The sequence below is a fragment of the Dromaius novaehollandiae genome, chromosome 32, assembly GCF_036370855.1.
Source record: "Dromaius novaehollandiae isolate bDroNov1 chromosome 32, bDroNov1.hap1, whole genome shotgun sequence".
Classification (NCBI taxonomy): Eukaryota; Metazoa; Chordata; class Aves; order Casuariiformes; family Dromaiidae; genus Dromaius; species Dromaius novaehollandiae.
In genome coordinates this window covers 645,680-662,839 of record NC_088131.1, presented here as the reverse complement: position 1 = coordinate 662,839, position 17,160 = coordinate 645,680, and the positions used below count along the sequence as shown (strand labels likewise).

General features: G+C 71.4%; 1 long non-coding RNA gene across 2 annotated transcripts; it reads right to left on the bottom strand.

Annotated features, from left to right (window-relative positions):
* Positions 1-484: 484 nt before the first annotated feature.
* Positions 485-16,478, bottom strand: LOC135324588 (uncharacterized). Of its 2 annotated transcripts, none has more exons than XR_010385906.1 (7): positions 16,285-16,478; positions 13,031-13,092; positions 4,825-4,916; positions 3,996-4,098; positions 3,313-3,439; positions 1,313-1,411; positions 485-513 (listed from the first exon to the last, which is right to left on the bottom strand). It is a non-coding gene; the product is annotated as an uncharacterized LOC135324588 (long non-coding RNA). The 2 variants fall into 2 exon arrangements; XR_010385905.1 differs by lacking the exon at positions 485-513 and adding an exon at positions 1,064-1,116 and having other exon boundaries at positions 16,285-16,477.
* Between the last annotated feature and the right edge of the window lie 682 nt (positions 16,479-17,160).

Here is a 17,160-nt window from a genome sequence, read left to right as displayed (position 1 = left end):
CGAGGCCAGCTTCCCGGGGGGGGGGGCCGCGGCAGCGCCCTGGGGGGGGCACGGGGGGGTCAGGGGGTGGCTGGGACCCCCACCCTGGTCCCCGTCACCCTGCACCCCCGTTCGCCCCCGTTCCACCCCGCTCGCCCCCGCGCACGGCGCTGCACGCGGCCCTCCAGCGAGGCCAGCTTCCCGGGGGGGGGCCGCGGCAGCGCCCTGGGGGGGGCACGGGGGGGTCAGGGGGTGGCCGGGACCCCCACCCCGGTCCCCGTCACCCTGCACCCCCATACGGCCCCGTTCCGCCCCGCTCGCCCCCGTGCACGGCGCTGCACGCAGCCCTCCAGCGAGGCCAGCTTCCCGGGGGGGGGCCGCGGCAGCGCCCTGGGGGGGGCACGGGGGGGTCAGGGGGTGGCCGGGACCCCCACCCCGGTCCCCGTCACCCTGCACCCCCATACGGCCCCGTTCGCCCCCGCGCACAGCCCTCCAGCGAGGCCAGCTTCCCGGGGGGGGGGCCGCGGCAGCGCCCTGGGGGGGGCACGGGGGGGTCAGGGGGTGGCCGGGACCCCCACCCCGGTCCCCGTCACCCTGCACCCCCATACGGCCCCGTTCCGCCCCGTTCGCCCCCGTGCACGGCCCTCCAGCGAGGCCAGCTTCCCGGGGGGGGGCCGCGGCAGCGCCCTGGGGGGGGCACGGGGGGGTCAGGGGGTGGCCGGGACCCCCACCCTGGTCCCCGTCACCCTGCACCCCCGTTCGCCCCCGTTCCGCCCCGTTCGCCCCCGTGCACGGCCCTCCAGCGAGGCCAGCTTCCCGGGGGGGGGCCGCGGCAGCGCCCTGGGGGGGGCACGGGGGGGGTCAGGGGGTGGCCGGGACCCCCACCCCGGTCCCCGTCACCCTGCACCCCCATACGGCCCCGTTCCGCCCCGTTCGCCCCCGTGCACGGCCCTCCAGCGAGGCCAGCTTCCCGGGGGGGGGCCGCGGCAGCGCCCTGGGGGGGGCACGGGGGGGTCAGGGGGTGGCCGGGACCCCCACCCCGGTCCCCGTCACCCTGCACCCCCATACGGCCCCGTTCGCCCCCGTGCACGGCCCTCCAGCGAGGCCAGCTTCCCGGGGGGGGGCCGCGGCAGCGCCCTGGGGGGGGCACGGGGGGGTCAGGGGGTGGCCGGGACCCCCACCCCGGTCCCCGTCACCCTGCACCCCCATACGGCCCCGTTCGCCCCCGCGCACGGCGCTGCACGCGGCCCTCCAGCGAGGCCAGCTTGGGGGGGTGGGGACGCGAAGCGGGGCACGTCCCCCCCCCGGACGCCGGGGCCCCCCCGGTACTCACCCCGCGGGGAAATAGGGCTTGTTGGCGTGGGTGCCATTACCGCTGTGGGGGGGCGCCAGGTGGGGGGGCAGCTGGGCCTGGCCGATGCTGGAAGAACACCTGGGGGGGGGGTTAGTGACCCGCCGGGACACCCCCCCCCCGCTGCTGGGACCCCCTGCCCGGCACGGAGACCCTCCTGGGGGGCGGGGGGGGGGGGTTCTGGGGGGGTGGTATGGGGGGTGAGGGGGCTCTATGGGGTTCACAGGGGTGTGGGGGGTGCTGGGGGCATGGGGGGTGCCTGGGGTACCATGGGGGGGGCTCTATGGGGTGCCCAGGGGTGTGTGGGGTGCCTAGGGGTGCCATGGGGGCTCTATGGGGTGCCCAGGGTGATCTATGGGGTGCCCAGGGGATCTATGGGGTGCCCAGGGGGGTGTGGGTGCCCGGGGGTGCCATGAGGGGCTCTATGGGGTGTGGGGGGTGCCCGGGGGTGCCATGGGGGCTCTACGGGGTGCCCAGGGGATCTATGGGGTGCCCAGGGGTGTGTGGGGTGCCTAGGGGTGCCATGGGGGCTCTACGGGGTGCCCAGGGTGATCTATGGGGTGCCCAGAGGATCTATGGGGTGCCCAGGGGGGTGTGGGTGCCTGGGGGTGCCATGAGGGGCTCTATGGGGTGTGGGGGGTGCCCGGGGGTGCCATGGGGGCTCTATGGGGTGCCCAGGGGGGTGTGGGTGCCTGGGGGTGCCATGAGGGGCTCTATGGGGTGTGGGGGGTGCCCGGGGGTGCCATGGGGGCTCTACGGGGTGCCCAGGGTGATCTATGGGGTGCCCAGGGGATCTATGGGGTGCCCAGGGGGGTGTGGGTGCCTGGGGGTGCCATGAGGGGCTCTATGGGGTGTGGGGGGTGCCCGGGGGTGCCATGGGGGCTCTACGGGGTGCCCAGGGGATCTATGGGGTGCCCAGGGGATCTATGGGGTGCCCGGGGGTGCCATGAGGGGCTCTATGGGGTGCCCGGGGGCTCTACGGGGTGCCCAGGGGATCTATGGGGTGCCTGGGGGGGTGTGGGGTGCCCCGGGGTGCCATGAGGGGCTCTATGGGGTGCCCGGGGGCTCTACGGGGTGCCCGGGGGGGTGTGGGGTGCCCGAGGGTGCCATGAGGGGCTCTATGGGGTGCCCGGGGTCTCATGGGGTGCTCTATGGGGTGCCCAGAGTTATGTGGGGTGCCTGGGGGTGCTCCATGGGGTGCCTGGGGTGTCATGGGGGGCTCTATGGGGTGCCCAGGGAGTGTGGGGTGCCTGGGGCTGCCATGGGGGCTCTATAGGGTGCCCAGGGGGATCTATGGGGTGCCCACAGCATGTGTGGGGTGCCCAGAAGGTTCTATGGGGTGTTCAGGGGTGTGTGGGGTGCCTGGGGGTGCTCTATGGGGTGCCCAGGGTGATCTATGGGGTGCCCACGGGTGCCATGGGGGGCTCCATGGGGTGCCCGGGGGTGTGTGGGGTGCCCAGGGGGCTCTATGGGGTGCCCGGGGGTGCCATGGGGGGCTCCATGGGGTGCCCGGGGGTGTGTGGGGTGCCCAGGAGGATCTATGGGGTGCCCACGGGTGCCATGGGGGGCTCCATGGGGTGCCCGGGGGTGTGTGGGGTGCCCAGGAGGATCTATGGGGTGCCCACGGGTGCCATGGGGGGCTCCATGGGGTGCCCGGGGGTGTGTGGGGTGCCCAGGAGGATCTATGGGGTGCCCGGGGGTGCCATGGGGGGCTCTATGGGGTGCCCAGGGGTGTGTGGGGTGCCCAGGAGGATCTATGGGGTGCCCGGGGGTGCCGTGGGGGGCTCCATGGGGTGCCCGGGGGTGTGTGGGGTGCCCAGGGAGCTCTATGGGGTGCCCGGGGGTGCCATGGGGGGCTCCATGGGGTGCCCGGGGGTGTGTGGGGTGCCCAGGGGGCTCTATGGGGTCCCTGGGGTGCACGTGGTGCCGGGGGTCCCGGGGGGGTCCCGGGGCGCCGTGGGGCGCCGTGGGGCAGGGCCTACCTGTTGCCGGGCAGCCATGGGCGGGGGGGGCAGGCGGCCCAGGCCCCGCTGCAGCCCAGGCTCCCCACGGCGAAGGGGTCCCGTCCGGCCCGGCCCCCCAGCTGCTCCACGGCGCGATGCATCCAGCCTGCCCCACGGCGCGTCAGGGGCGCGACCCACGGCCCCCCGCCCCACGGATCCCCCCCCGCCCGCCCCACGGCCCCCCAGCTGCTCCACGGCGCGATGCATCCAGCCTGCCCCACGGCGCGTCAGGGGCGCGACCCACGGACCCCCTGCCCCCCCCACAGAACCCCCCAATCTGCCCCACAGATCCCCAGCCTGCCCCACGGCACGTCAGCGGGGCGACCCACGGGGCCCCTGCCCCATGGATCCCACCCAATCTGCCCCACGGATCCCCCCCAATCTGCCCCACGGATCCCCAGCCTGCCCCACGGCATGTCACTGGGGTGCCCCATGGACCGCCCTGCCCCATGGACCGCCCTGCCCCACGGATGCCCCTGCCCCACGGATGCCCCCCGCCACACAAATCCCCCTGCCCAATAGATCCCCCAGCCTGCCCCACGGATCCCTACCCGCCCCATGGTGCATCGGGGGGTGTCCCCAGGAGTGCCCCCCAGATCTCCCCCCAGCCCCCCACATCGCCCCCCAGCCCCCCACATTCCCCCCAGCCCCCCAGCACTCACCACTTCTGCAGCGCTGGAGGCCTCTGGGCCCCCGCTGGGCCCCCCCCCGGGGTGCGAGTGGGGGGCAGCCCCCGCAGCGGCGCTGGGTGGGGGTCCCGGGCACCTGGGGGGCAGCAATGGGGCAGGAGGGTCACGGGGGGGTGCTGGGTGGGGGTCCCGGGCACCTGGGGGGCAGCAATGGGGTGGGGAGGGTCACGGGGGGGTGCTGGGTGGGGGTCCTGGGCACCTGGGGGGCAGCAATGGGGCTGGGGGGGTCAGGGGGGTGCTGGGTGGGGGTCCTGGGCACCTGGGGGGCAGCAATGGGGTGGGGAGGGTCACGGGGGGGCGCTGGGTGGGGGTCCCGGGCACCTGGGGGGCGGCAATGGGGCTGGGGGGGTCAGGGGGTGCTGGGTGGGGTCCTGGGCACCTGGGGGGCAGCAATGGGGCAGGGGGGTCAGGGGGTGCTGGGTGGGGTCCTGGGCACCTGGGGGGCGGCAATGGGGCAGGGGGGTCGGGGGGGCGCTGGGTGGGGGTCCCGGGCACCTGGGGGTTGGCAATGGGGCAGGGGGGGTCACGGGGGGCAGTTGGGGGGCTGGAGGGCAGCATTGGGGGGGTTGGGGGGCAGTTGGGGGGCTCAAGGTGTGGGGCAGCGGGGGGGGGGCACCAGGAACCCCATGGGGGGCACCGGGGCCAGGTGGGTCTGGGGGCGGGGCCTCTGGGCAGGGGGCGGGGCCTGTGCCTCACAGCCCCGCCCCCTCCTTGCTGGGGATGTCACCAAGCCCCTCCCCTCCCTGCAGAGGCCCCGCCCCCACAAAGCCCCGCCCCCTCAGCCCAGGCCCCGCCCCCTCACCTATCCCGTGACGCTCTCCAGGAATCCGGCCAATCACGCGGCGCCCCTCGCCTGGCGGCCAATCATCTTTCCCGTCCGTCTTCGAGCACAGCCTGCCGGGGACCAATGGGAACGAGCGGCTCAGGCTGGGGCCGGCCAATGAGGGGAGGGGGACGGCAGGGCCCCGCCCCCTTTCGGGGCGGAGACATGTCGGGGGTGGGGCAGGGAGCAGGGCGCCCCCTCGCACACGCGTGTGACACGCCAGCCATGGGGGTCCCTTGCACACGCGTGTGACACGCCAGCCATGGGGGTCCCTTGCACACGCGTGTGACACGCCAGCCCCCGTGTGCGGTTGGGGGGGGCCGTCGCACACGCGTGTGACACGACAGCCCCCATGCGGGGCGGGGGGGCCCCTCGCACACGCGTGTGACACGCCAGCCCCGTGTGCGGTGGGGGCCCCTTGCACACGCGTGTGACACGCCAGCCCCCGTGTGTGGTGCAGGGGATCATCACACACGCGTGTGACACACCAGCCCCCCACGTGCCCCCTGCGCACGCATGTGACAGGCCGCCCCCCCCCACGCGACACGCAGCCCCCGGGGGTGTCCGGCTGTGGCACCGCCTCGCACACGCGTGTGCGTCACCCGGCGTCGCCCCCGCAGGGGGAATTTCGGGGCCGGCCCGTGACGCGCGTGCGAGGGGGAAGGAAGCGGGCGGGGGGGGGGGAAGGAAGCGGGGGGGGGCCACGGGGACGGGGGGGGCAGGGAGCGCGCACGGACACGGACCAGCCCCAGCACACGCGTGTGCACGCACGGTCCCGTGTGCACGCACACGCGTGTGCCGGCAGGGCACTGCGGGGTCAGGGGACGCACACGCACCCACACGCACAGGCGCCCAGGGACACCACGCACAGGCGCACCGCACAGCCGCGCGCACCGCGTCACGCTGCCGCACACACGCTGGGTCGCGTGGTTGCACTCCGGGCTGCATGCGGTTGTACACGCGCCGGGTGTCACGCGTGTGCGGTGTCACCCCCCCCCCCCGGTGCCGCCTGTACCCCGGTTTGCTCCCCCATGGGGGGCGGCCGTGGGGTGGCCGTGGGGCAGGGTGGCCATGGGGGGGCTATGGGGCAGCTGTGGGGCACGGTGGCCGTGGGGTGGCCCTGGGACACGGTGGCAATGGGATGGGGTGGCCGTGGGGCGGCCGTGGGGCAGGGCGGCCGTGGGGCGGCCGTGGGGAACCCCCCCGTGCCCACGGCGAGCGGGAAGGCGGCGGCTGCCGGGAAGGGGGCGGGGACACGCATGACACACGCGTGTGCCGCCCGCCCCACGGCCGCCCCGGGGCAGGCCGGGGGGGGACACGCTGCCCCACGCGTGACGTCACCCGGCAGCGGGACCCTGTCATGGTGACATGCGTGTGACACGCGTGTGACACGCGGCGGTGCCCCTGTGGGCCGGGGGGCACACGCGTGACGTCACCCCCACACCGCGGTGACGTGTGTTGGCAGCTGGTGACAGGCGACACCCATGCGCCGGTGACAGCAGCCACACACCTCGCGGGACCGCCGTGTCACGCAACAACCGGGACGCACAACAACCGCCACACGGGCGCAACAACCACGGGGGGGGTGTCGCACAACCCAACACGCTGAGATCTGCCCCACACGGATCCGCACGCGTGTCCCCATGCACACACCCATCCCGTGTTTCCCGTCCGCGTGGGGTGACGCACACGCGTGTCTCCAGCGCACATGCGTGCGCCTGTCCCCCCCCCCCGCCGCTCCCACACCCCGAAACTCCCCCGCCCCCGCGAACACGCACAGGCGCACACGGGTTTTCCTCCCCGGGGGCAGCGGTGACTCACCGCCGGGGGGAACCGCCGCCGTCCGAGGGGGAACAGTCGGCACACGCGTGCGCTCCGCCCCGCACGGCACTGCCGGCCCTCACACACGCGTGTCGCGGGCCCCCCTGTCCGGTACCCCCTGCCCGGCCGCCTGTAACGGGCGGACACACCCGTGGCCATGCCACAAAACACGCAACACACGGGGACACGCGTGTACGGGCGGCTTGCACATGCCTAGGGGGGTCCAACACCCCCGCAAACACACCCGGACGGGCTGACACATGGACGGACATACACAGGCGGACACACACGGCGCTCTCACAATCACACCTGGGAGAACGCACACGGACACACGCGTGGGGGTGTCACACACGGACTGACGTGCATAGGGGTGTCACATACAGACACCCACGGGGGGTCTCACACATGGACAGACACACACGGGGGTCTCACACTCGGACAAGGCGACACAACTGACAACAGCCGGAGACGCACGGCACGCCATGCCGCCTGGTTCTGGGGTACACCCGCGCACATGCACAACCGCACGCTGGGACGCGTGTGCTCGCGTGCGTTGAGACGGCCTGACAAAGAGGCCCCGCGCCTGTACGTACAACGCGCGCGGCCGCGCGGGACGGGGGGCAGCCCGGCCCCCACCCGCGTCCCCCATGGAGCGCACAGGCGTGCGCGCGCCGGGGACACCCGGACGGCCCCAGGGCCGGCCCCGCGCGGCGTCACCGCCCGCCGAGGCCAGAGCAATCGCACGCCCAGCGCTCGCACACCGGCACCGGCGACACCCGGCCGGCGCGCACCGCCGACACACGACCGCGCGGCCGCTGTCCCCACGCGTGTGGCTGTGTGGGGGTCCACGATCACGCACAGCCGCGCGCTCCCTGACACGCAACGGGGCCGTCCCCCACGCACACCCCGACACACAACCGCGCGCCGACCGCTGCGCTTGTGACCCACAGCCACACACAGACACGCAGTCGGTTGAACGCAATCACCCCCCCAACACACGCGGCACCTCTACACACAACTACACACGTGACCCACAACCGCGCACACTGACCCACAACCACGCAGCTACACGCCGTGACACACAATGACAGCTACACGCACAGCCGCACGCTGATCCACAATCGCATGCCCGCGACAGTGGACACTGACCCCCAACAGCACACGCGACCACGTTAACACGCAACCGCGACCCCCGACTCACCGCGGCAAACGCCCCCCCCCACGTGAGACCCGCGCTCGCGCCCAACAACCCAAACACACAATCACAGTCCCCGACTCACAACGGCGCGCGCAACAGCCACGCGCACGGCCTGACACGTGACCCGCAACAGCCGGCGCTGACCCACAACAGCTCGCACAACCGCCCTCACGCGCGCCGGCACCCCCCCCCCCCGGCCGGGCACCGGCGCCGGCCAGACGCACTCCCGCACACGTCACCCGCACACGCGGACTCACCGCCGCACGGCGCTTCCCCCCCTCCACCGCTGGCCCGGACGCACAACCCACCCCCCCTTGCCGCGCGGTTCCCGAGCCGGCCGTGTCCGGGCGCCGGCGGTGTCCGGGTGACGGCGGCGTCCGGGTGACACGGGGGGCCTCACCTGGGTGGCGCGACAGGCGGCGGCGAGCGCGGGGCGCCGGGTGTCGGGTGCCGTGTGCGGCCCCGCCGTGGCGCTGCCGGGGGCCCCCGCGCTCCGCCCCCCGCCCCCGGGGTCCCCGCGCCGCCGGGTGACGGGGCCGCCGGGTGACACGGGGGTGACTCACAGCGCGCGGGTCACCCCCGCCGGCCGGGTGATGCTGACGTCAGCCGGATGGCCGCCCGCGGCGCCGCCCCGGTGGGAATCCCGGACACGGCTGGGACGCGGCACACGGCGGGGGGGGGGGACACGGCACGGGGGGGGCGGCGGACACGCCAAGGGGGTCACGGTACGTGGGGGGGGGGACACGGCACACGCCGGGGGGTGGTACATGGTACATGGGGGTGACAAACACACCAGGAGGGACGTGGTACATGGGGGGGGACACAGTACATGGGAGGACACGGCACATGGGGGGGCACACGGCACATGGGGGGGCACACGGGGTCGCGGGGGGGCACAGACAGGCGGGGGCACGCGAGGACACGGGCACACGGAGCCATCGGGGGGGCACGGGCAGGCGGGGGCACGCGAGGACACGGGCACACGGAGCCATCGGGGGGGCTCAGACGTGGGGGCACGCGAGGACACGGACGCACGTGAGCACACGGACACATCGGGGGCTCCGACACGCGGGGTCACGCGAGGACACGGGGACACACGGAAGCATCGGGGACCCCAAACACGCGGGGTCACGCGAGGACACGGGCACAACGGGGGGCTCCGACACGCGGGGGCACGCGAGGACACGGGCACACGGACGCGTCGGGGGAGCCGAGACAGCCGGGGGCACGCGAGGACACGGCTACGCGGGGGGGGCACAGCAGGGACCCCCGGGCACCCAGGTACACGGGAGCACGCAGGCGTGCACGGACACGTGAGCACACGGGTACACGGGAACACACAGATGTGCACGGACACGTGAGCACACGGGTACACGCAGGGCCCACGAGGAACACGGGACGCCCAGACACGCAAGGGGACGCAGGCGTGTGCACGCAGGTGTGCGCACACGGAAACGGGGCCGCGTGGGCACGCAGACACGCGTGTGCACGAGAGAACACGCGCGGGAACACACGGGCACAGAGGAACAGGCGGGTTCACGTGGGGACACCGGCACGGCAACGCGCCATGGGACTGACACACGTGTGTGCAGGCCCCCAGGAAACACACGCACACCCCGTGGGGACACGGGCACACAGGTGACAACCCCGCACACCCGCCACCGCATAGGTGTTTGCCAGGGACACAACTGGACGCGCGCCTGTGGGAGTCAGCCGTGCTTGCACCACCGCACACAGGCTGGGAACCGCCGCACGCAACCCCGACACGCGGGCGCACAGTCGCACACGTGCAACCCTGACACGCGGGCGCACAGTCGCACGTATGCAGCCCCAACACACAGACGTACAGCTGCACGCATGCAGCCCTGACACACAGGCGCACACCTGCACGCGTGCAACCCCAACACGCGGGCGCGCACCCGCACAACCCCGACACGCGGGCGCACAGTCGCACGCGCACAACCCTGACACGGGGGCTCACGGCCCCCCCCACAAATGGGACCCTGGGCCGGGGGAAACCGAGGCACGGGGGGGGAGGGGGCCATGGGGCATTCAGGGAGTTGGGGGTCAGGGCGACTGTGGGGCAGCCGGTGCGACTGTGGGGCAGCCGCAGGACAGCACGTGACTGTGGGGCAGCCGTGGGGTGGTGAGTGTGGCCATGGGGCAGCTGTGGGGCAGTGACTGTAGCCGTGGGGCAACGACTGTAGCTGTGGGGTGGTGACTGTGGCCGTGGGGCAGTGACCATGGCCGTGGGGCAGTGACTGTGGCCGTGGGGCAGTGACCGTGACCGTGGCCGTGGGGCAGCCATGGGGCAGCTGTGGGACGGTGACTGTGACCATGGCACAGCCGTAGGGCAGTGACTGTGGCCGTGGGGCAGCCATGGGGCAGCCATGGGGCGGTGACTGTGGCTGTGGGGCAGCCATGGGGCGGTGACTGCAGCCACGGGGCAGCTGTGGGGTGGTGACTGTGACCATGGCACAGCCGTGGGGCGGCGACTGTAGCCGTGGGGCGGCGACTGTGGCGGGTGGCGGCCGTGGGGCGGCAGGTGCCGGCGGTGCGTCTCCGGCCCCGGCGCGGCCGCCTGACTCATTTGTTCTGGCTGACGCAGAGGAACCTCCCCCGGCCCCGGGGCGGTGCGGGGGGGGACAGGGGGGCCGCGGTGACGTGGGCCGTGCGCCACGGGGGGGGGCGGGGGGGGGCCGGGCATGCACCGCCGTGGGAGGCGGGCACAGCCGTGGGGGGCACGCACCGCCAGGCGGGGCGAGTACAACCGTGCGGGGCGGGCACAACCGTGCAGGGCGAGTACAATCGCGTGGGGCACGCACAGCTGTGCAGGGCGAGTACAACCGCGTGGGGCAGGCACAACCGCGTGGGGCAGGCACAACCGCGTGGGGGCACGTACAGCCGTGCGGGAAGGCGGGCTGTGCCGGCTCTAGGAGTGCATGTATCACTGACCTCCGTATAACGCTGTCTTTTGTGCGCGTGTGAGACACTGTACGCGTGACACTGGCCTCTCTGTAATGCTGTCTTTTGTGCGTGTGACGCTGTACGCGTGACACTGACCTCTGTGTAATGCTGTCTTCCCTGTGCGCGACAGCGTGTCGCCAGGCTCCGTGTAACGCTGTCTTCTGTGTGCTTGTGTGCATTACACTGACCTCCGCACAACACTGTCTTCTGTGTGCGTGTGACACTGTGCGCGTGACACCCGCCTCTGTGCAACGCTGTCTCCTACGTGCATGTAACCGTGTAACGCTGTGCGCGTGACACTGGCCTCCGTGTAACGCGCCTCTCTACACGCGTGTGACACCGTGTGATGCTGCCTGCTGTGTGTAACGGTGTGCGTCACGCTGTTCTCCGCGTAACGCTGTCTGTTGCAAGCGCGCAACGCTGCCCACGTATGCAACACACCCCTGCGTGTGCGTGTAACGGTGTTTTCCGCGTGCAGCGCTGCCTCCTGCGTGTGCACGCCTGTAGCAGTGTGCACACCCTGCGCGTAACACTGTCCCACGTGAGCGTGCAGGACTCGTGTGCAACGCTGTCCCGTGTGCAACGCTGTCTTCACGTGTGCGTGTGACACCGAACCCCGCGTGCCCGCTCTTCCGTGTGCCTGTTCTGCGTGTGCATGCTGTACCACGTGCCGCTGCCTTCTGCGCACGTGTGACAGTGCCCACGCGTGTGCTTGCAGCGCTGCCTGTGATGCTGTGCTGTGTGCAAGCCTCGTGTGCACGTCTGTAAGCGTGTAACACTGTCCTGCATGCAATGGTCTTGTGTGCGCACATGCAACGCCGTCCTGTGTGTAACACGCTCTTCTGTGCACATGTAACATGTGTAACTGTCACGCGTAACACTGTTCTCCACGCTGTTGTAGCAGTCTTCCCTATCCACGGGCATGTGACTGTTCGTTAAGCGTGTAACACCGCTACCCACGCGTGTAATGCTGCGCTCCGTGCGTGTACAATACTGCTCTCCGCGTGTGCACGTGTGTAACTGCCCTCCACGTGCGTGTAACGCTGTCCCACGCACCTGTCACCCTAACTGCTGTACAACCCCGGCCTCCCAGCGTCACGCTGTCCTCCGGGTGTGCGCGGTGCTGTCTCCTGCGTGTGTTCACGCGTGTGCAATGATGTGCACCATGTGTCTGCGTGACACTGTCCTGTGTGGCATGTGCTGCCCTCCACCTGCACACGCTACAGTCCTCCGTGTGTGGCTGTCCTCCACGCGCACACGTGTGTTACACCGTCCTCAGCGTGTTATGCTGTCCTATGTCCTCCGTGTGTGCGCACAGCTAACACACGCGCAGAGTCCATGGGACACACGCATGTACGTGCACACGTGTGCGTGAACACAGCTACCACACGTGCACGCAGCGCTGGGCACGTGTCGGCACGCCGCTGCCACCAGCGTGTATTTGCACGCGTGTGCGTGTACCACGTGTGTTGTGCAGTGTGACGTGTGTGCAGTTACGTGTGCCCATGCGCAATATCCGTGTGTGCGCACACCCGGACGCGGGAGTGCGTGTCCGTGCCGCGAGACACACGTGTGAGCACCCACGTGCTCACAGACACGCACACCCCAAGCCCTGTCACACAGGCACACACGAGCACGTGTGCACACCCTAAAACTAGCGTGCAAGCGCACAAGCGTACGTGCATGCATGTTTTAACGCCTGTTGTACACACGTGTGCACACACATGTACACACATGTAATGCCTCTGAACCAGGTGTATGTGTGTGAAGGTCCCTGAGCGTGGTGCACACGTGTGTGCGTGTGCACACGTGCGTGAACACCCTAAAGCTCTGTGTGTGTACGTGTATCTACCTATCCTTGCACACGGCACACACATGGGAACGCCACGTGACACGTACACGTGTGAACACGCCAGATCCTGCTGCGCACACACCTTTGCGTGCACACGCGTGTGCAAGCATCCTAGCACCCGATACACCCCTACGTGTGTGCACGCGTGAACAGCCTGGACCCAGTGTCAACACAAGCGTGTGCGCTTGGCATGTGCATACGTGTGTGTCCTACAGCACAGCCTACATGCGTGTGCGTGTCCTACAGCGTGGCGTACACGCGTGTGCGTGCCCCCCTGCGTGCTCGTGTGCGTGGGGTCTCCGAGGCGGGAGGCAGCCGGGGACACGCGAGGACACGCGAGGACTCACCGCGGCAGGCGTGTGGGGTCCCGTGTTGCTGGGGGGGGCTACGCGCCTGCCATGGCCGGGCTCTGCGGGGGGAAGGGCAGCGTTAGCGGGGGGCACTGGGGGCCCAGGCGTCCGGGACACCCCTCCCATCCCCCCGCCCCGGCACAGCACCAACCCCCACAGGACCAGTAACCACCCTCCCGCGCCCCAGTATGGCCAGTACTGCTGGTCCCAGGGCTCCCAGTATGGCTGGGGCCTGTCCCCTCCGCTCCCAGTACTCGCCACGTCTGGCTCCCAGTATACCCAGTACCCGCCACTCTCGCTGCAAATGCTCCCAGTGCTCCCATTACCTACCACTGCCAGCTCCCAGTATTCCCAGTACAGCGATCACACGTCACTCGTACTCCCAGTACTCCGGGTACTTTAATCCTTCCTCCCAGTACACCCACTCCCCATGCTCCCAGTACAACCATTACCGCTTACTCACAGACCCAGCACTCCCAGCACACCCAGTACCCCTCCCTCGTACTCCCAGTATCTGTCACTCTCAGTACGCCCAGCAGCTGTCGCTCCCAGTACAACCATTACACGTCACTGCCCGCTCCCAGTACTCCCAATATAACGTTACACATCACTGCCAGTTCCCAGTACTCCCAGTATAATCATTAGACATTGCTCCCAATAGAGCATAACACAGGGCTCCCCTTTCCCAGTACCCCCAGTGCTGGGAAACAACCATTACGCGTCACTCTGAGCACCCAGTACTCCCAGTACAACCATTACCCACCACTCCCAGCCCCCAGTATAGCCACTACCCGCCACTCCCGGCTCCCAGTATAGCCATTATGCGCCACTCCGGGCCCCCAGTACTCCCAGTATAGCCGTTACCCATCGCTCTGGGCTCCCAGTGGGGCTGGTTCCTGTCCCTCCCAGTACTCCCAGTATAGCCATTACCTGCCGCTCCCGGCTCCCAGTACTTCCAGTATAACCATTACCCACCGCTCCCGGCTCCCAGTACTCCCAGTATAACCATTACCCGCCACTCCAGGCTTCCGGTACTCCCAGTATAGCCACTACCCGCCGCTCCGGGCTCCCAGTGCTCCCAGCGGGGCCGGTTCCTGTCCCTCCCAGTGCTCCCAGTGGCCCCCGCGCGGCGGGGCCCTATCGCCGCTGCCAGCCCCACACCCGCCTTATCAGGGCGCCCGGCCCAGCCCGACCCGGCGCCCCGGGGTCGGCGCCAGGCACCCGCCCGTTGGGGCCCAGGCGTCCGGGCACCCCCCCCCCCCGGCACCCCAGGGGCCCAGGCGTCCGGGCGCCCCCCCACTGCTGCCCCAGGGGCCCAGGCGTCCGGGCTGCCTGACGCAAGAGGCGGCAAGTGGGGCTGGAGGTGATGAAACGGCCCCTTGGGGGGCTGGGGGGGGGGGGCTGAGGCCTGCGAACTCGCTGCACCCCGGGGTGGGGGGGGGCACTGAGCCAGGCACCCCCCAGGCTGTTATTGGCCCCACAGACACCCCAAATCACACCTGAACACCCCCCAATATCGACCCCATGGACACCCCAAATCACACCTGAACACCCCCCAATATCGACCCCATGGACACCCCAAATCACACCTGGACCCCCCCAATTTCAGCCCCATGGACACCCCCAAATTACACCTGAACCCCCCAATTTCAGCCCCATGGACACCCCCAAATTATAACTGAACTGTAATATCAGCCCCATAGACACCCCCAAATCACACCTGGACCCCCCCAGTATCAGCCCCACAGACACCCCAAACCCTACCTGACCCCCCCAATAGACCCCACAGACACCCCCAAATCCCACCACAACCCCCCCAATATCAGCCCCACGGACACCCCCAAATTACGGCTGAACCCCTCACTATCAGCCCCCCAGCCCCCCCCAATCTCACCCAGCCCCCCCAGCGCACCAACCCCAACCTCGACACCCCCAGTCCCTTCCCCCCCCCACCAAAACCCCCTCACAGGCTGGGGGGCCATTTCCGGAGGGGCCCCCCCCCCGGGGAAGCGGATTGGCTGCCCCCCTCCCCCCACAGGAAGGAAGCAGCTCCCCCCAACCCCCCCCCAAAGCCAGATTGGGGCTGGGGGGGGCAGACACCCCCCCCCCAAAAAGCCCCATCCCAGGGGGGGAAACTGAGGCAGGGGGTGAAGCCAGGAACCCCCCCCCCACCTGGCGGCGCTGGCCCTTTAAGAGCCAGGTGTGTTGGGGGGGGAACCCCCACCTTGAGGCCCCCCCCATCTTGGGTTGAAAAGTGGGGATTTAGGGAGCAGGGGTTACACACTCAGGGACCCCCCCGGGGGTCTGACCCCCCCCAGCCCCCATTGCCCCCCCAGCACAGCTACAAGGCCCCCCCCAACATGACCCCCCTCCCAAACCCTGCTGGGGGGGGGGGCAGCACAAGCAGCCTTCAGACTGTGGGGGGGGGCACAGCCATCCCTGCCCCCCCCCAATTTACCTGCCCAGCTCGACCCCCATTAACCCCAGCCCGGACCCCCCCATTAACCCCAGCTGGACCCCCCCATTTCCCTCAGCCGAGGCCCCCCCAGACCCCAAATCACCCCAGTCCAGACCCCCCCAGACCCACATTTACGCCAGCCCCGACCCCCCCCTTTTGCCTCAGCCTGGACCCCCCCCATTAACCCCAGCCGGGGCCCCCCCAGACCCCAAATCACCCCAGCCGGGCCCCCCCCAGACCCCCATTTCCCTCAGCCAGCATCGAGACCCCCCAGCCCTGACCCCCCCCATTTATCCCAGCCGGGTCCCCCCCCCGGCCCGGACCCCCCCCCCCATTTACCTCAGCCGGGGTCAAGAGCCCCCACTGCCCTCAGTCCCGACCCCCCCCAATTTGCACCAGCCGGGGCCCCCCCGCACCCCGAATCACTTCAGTCAGGAGCCCCCGGAGCCCCCCGGCCCGGAGCCCCCCCAGTCCGGCTCCCCCCAGCCCGGAGCCCCCCAGCCCGGAGCCCCCCGGCTGCCCCCGGCCGGGTCCCCCCCAGCCCCCCCGAGCCGGGTCCCCCACTTCGGAGCCCCCCGACCCCCCCCCGGCCGGGTCAGACCCCCCCCCCCGGGGCTCAGGACCCCCCCCCGGCCGGGAGCCTCCGCCGCGGCCGGTGCCCCCCCTCCCCCGCTGGCGCCCCCCTGTCAGGCCCGGCGGCCCCGGGCTCGGCCGCGCCGGTGCCGGTGCCGGTGCCGGAGCCGAGGCCAGAGCCGGGGCCGGGGCCGGGCGCGGGCGGGCGGGCGGCGGTTACCTGCGGGCGGCGGCGGCGGCGGCGGGGCCCGGTGCCCGCAGGTCTCGGCGCCCGCAGGTCTCGGTCGCGGCCGCGGCCCCGCGCTGCCTCCGGCGGCGCCGCTCGGCTCCGGCTCCGGCTCCGGCTCCGCTCAAACAAAGGACCGAGGCAGCGAGCGGAGCCGCCGAGCCGGCCCCGCCCCGCCCCGCCCCGCCCCGCCCCGCCCCGCGCTGGCCCCGCCCCGCCCCCGGCGCGCGACACGCCCCCGCCTGCCCGGACACGCCCCCGGACACGCCCCCGCCTGCCCGGCCACGCCCCCGGACACGCCCCGCCCCCCCCGCGAGCGGCTGCGCCCCGCCCCGCTGGCGGCGACCGGGAACCGGCACCGACCCGGGAACCCGGAACCGGCACCGGGAACCAGGAACCAGGATGCGGCACCGGGAACCGGCACCACCGGGAACCGGGAACCAGGAACCGGCACCAGGAACTGGGAACCAGGATCCGGCACTGACCCAGGAACCCGGAACCGGCACCGACCCGGGAACCCGGAACCGGCACCGACCCGGGAACCGGCACCAGGAACCGGCACCAACCCGGAACCGGCACCGACCCGGGAACCGGGAACCAGCAGCGACCCGGGAACCGGCACCAGGAACCAGCACCAACCCGGCACCACCGGGAACCAGGATCTGGCACCGACCCGGGAACCAGCACCGGGATCCGACACCAACCCGGGAACCGGCACCGACCCGGGACAACCTGGGAACCGGCACTGACCCAGGACCACTGGGAACCGGCACCGACCCGGGAACCGGGAAACAGGAACCGGAACCAACCCAGCACCAACCCGGCAACACCGGGATCCGGCACTGACCTGGGATCCGGGATCCAGCACTG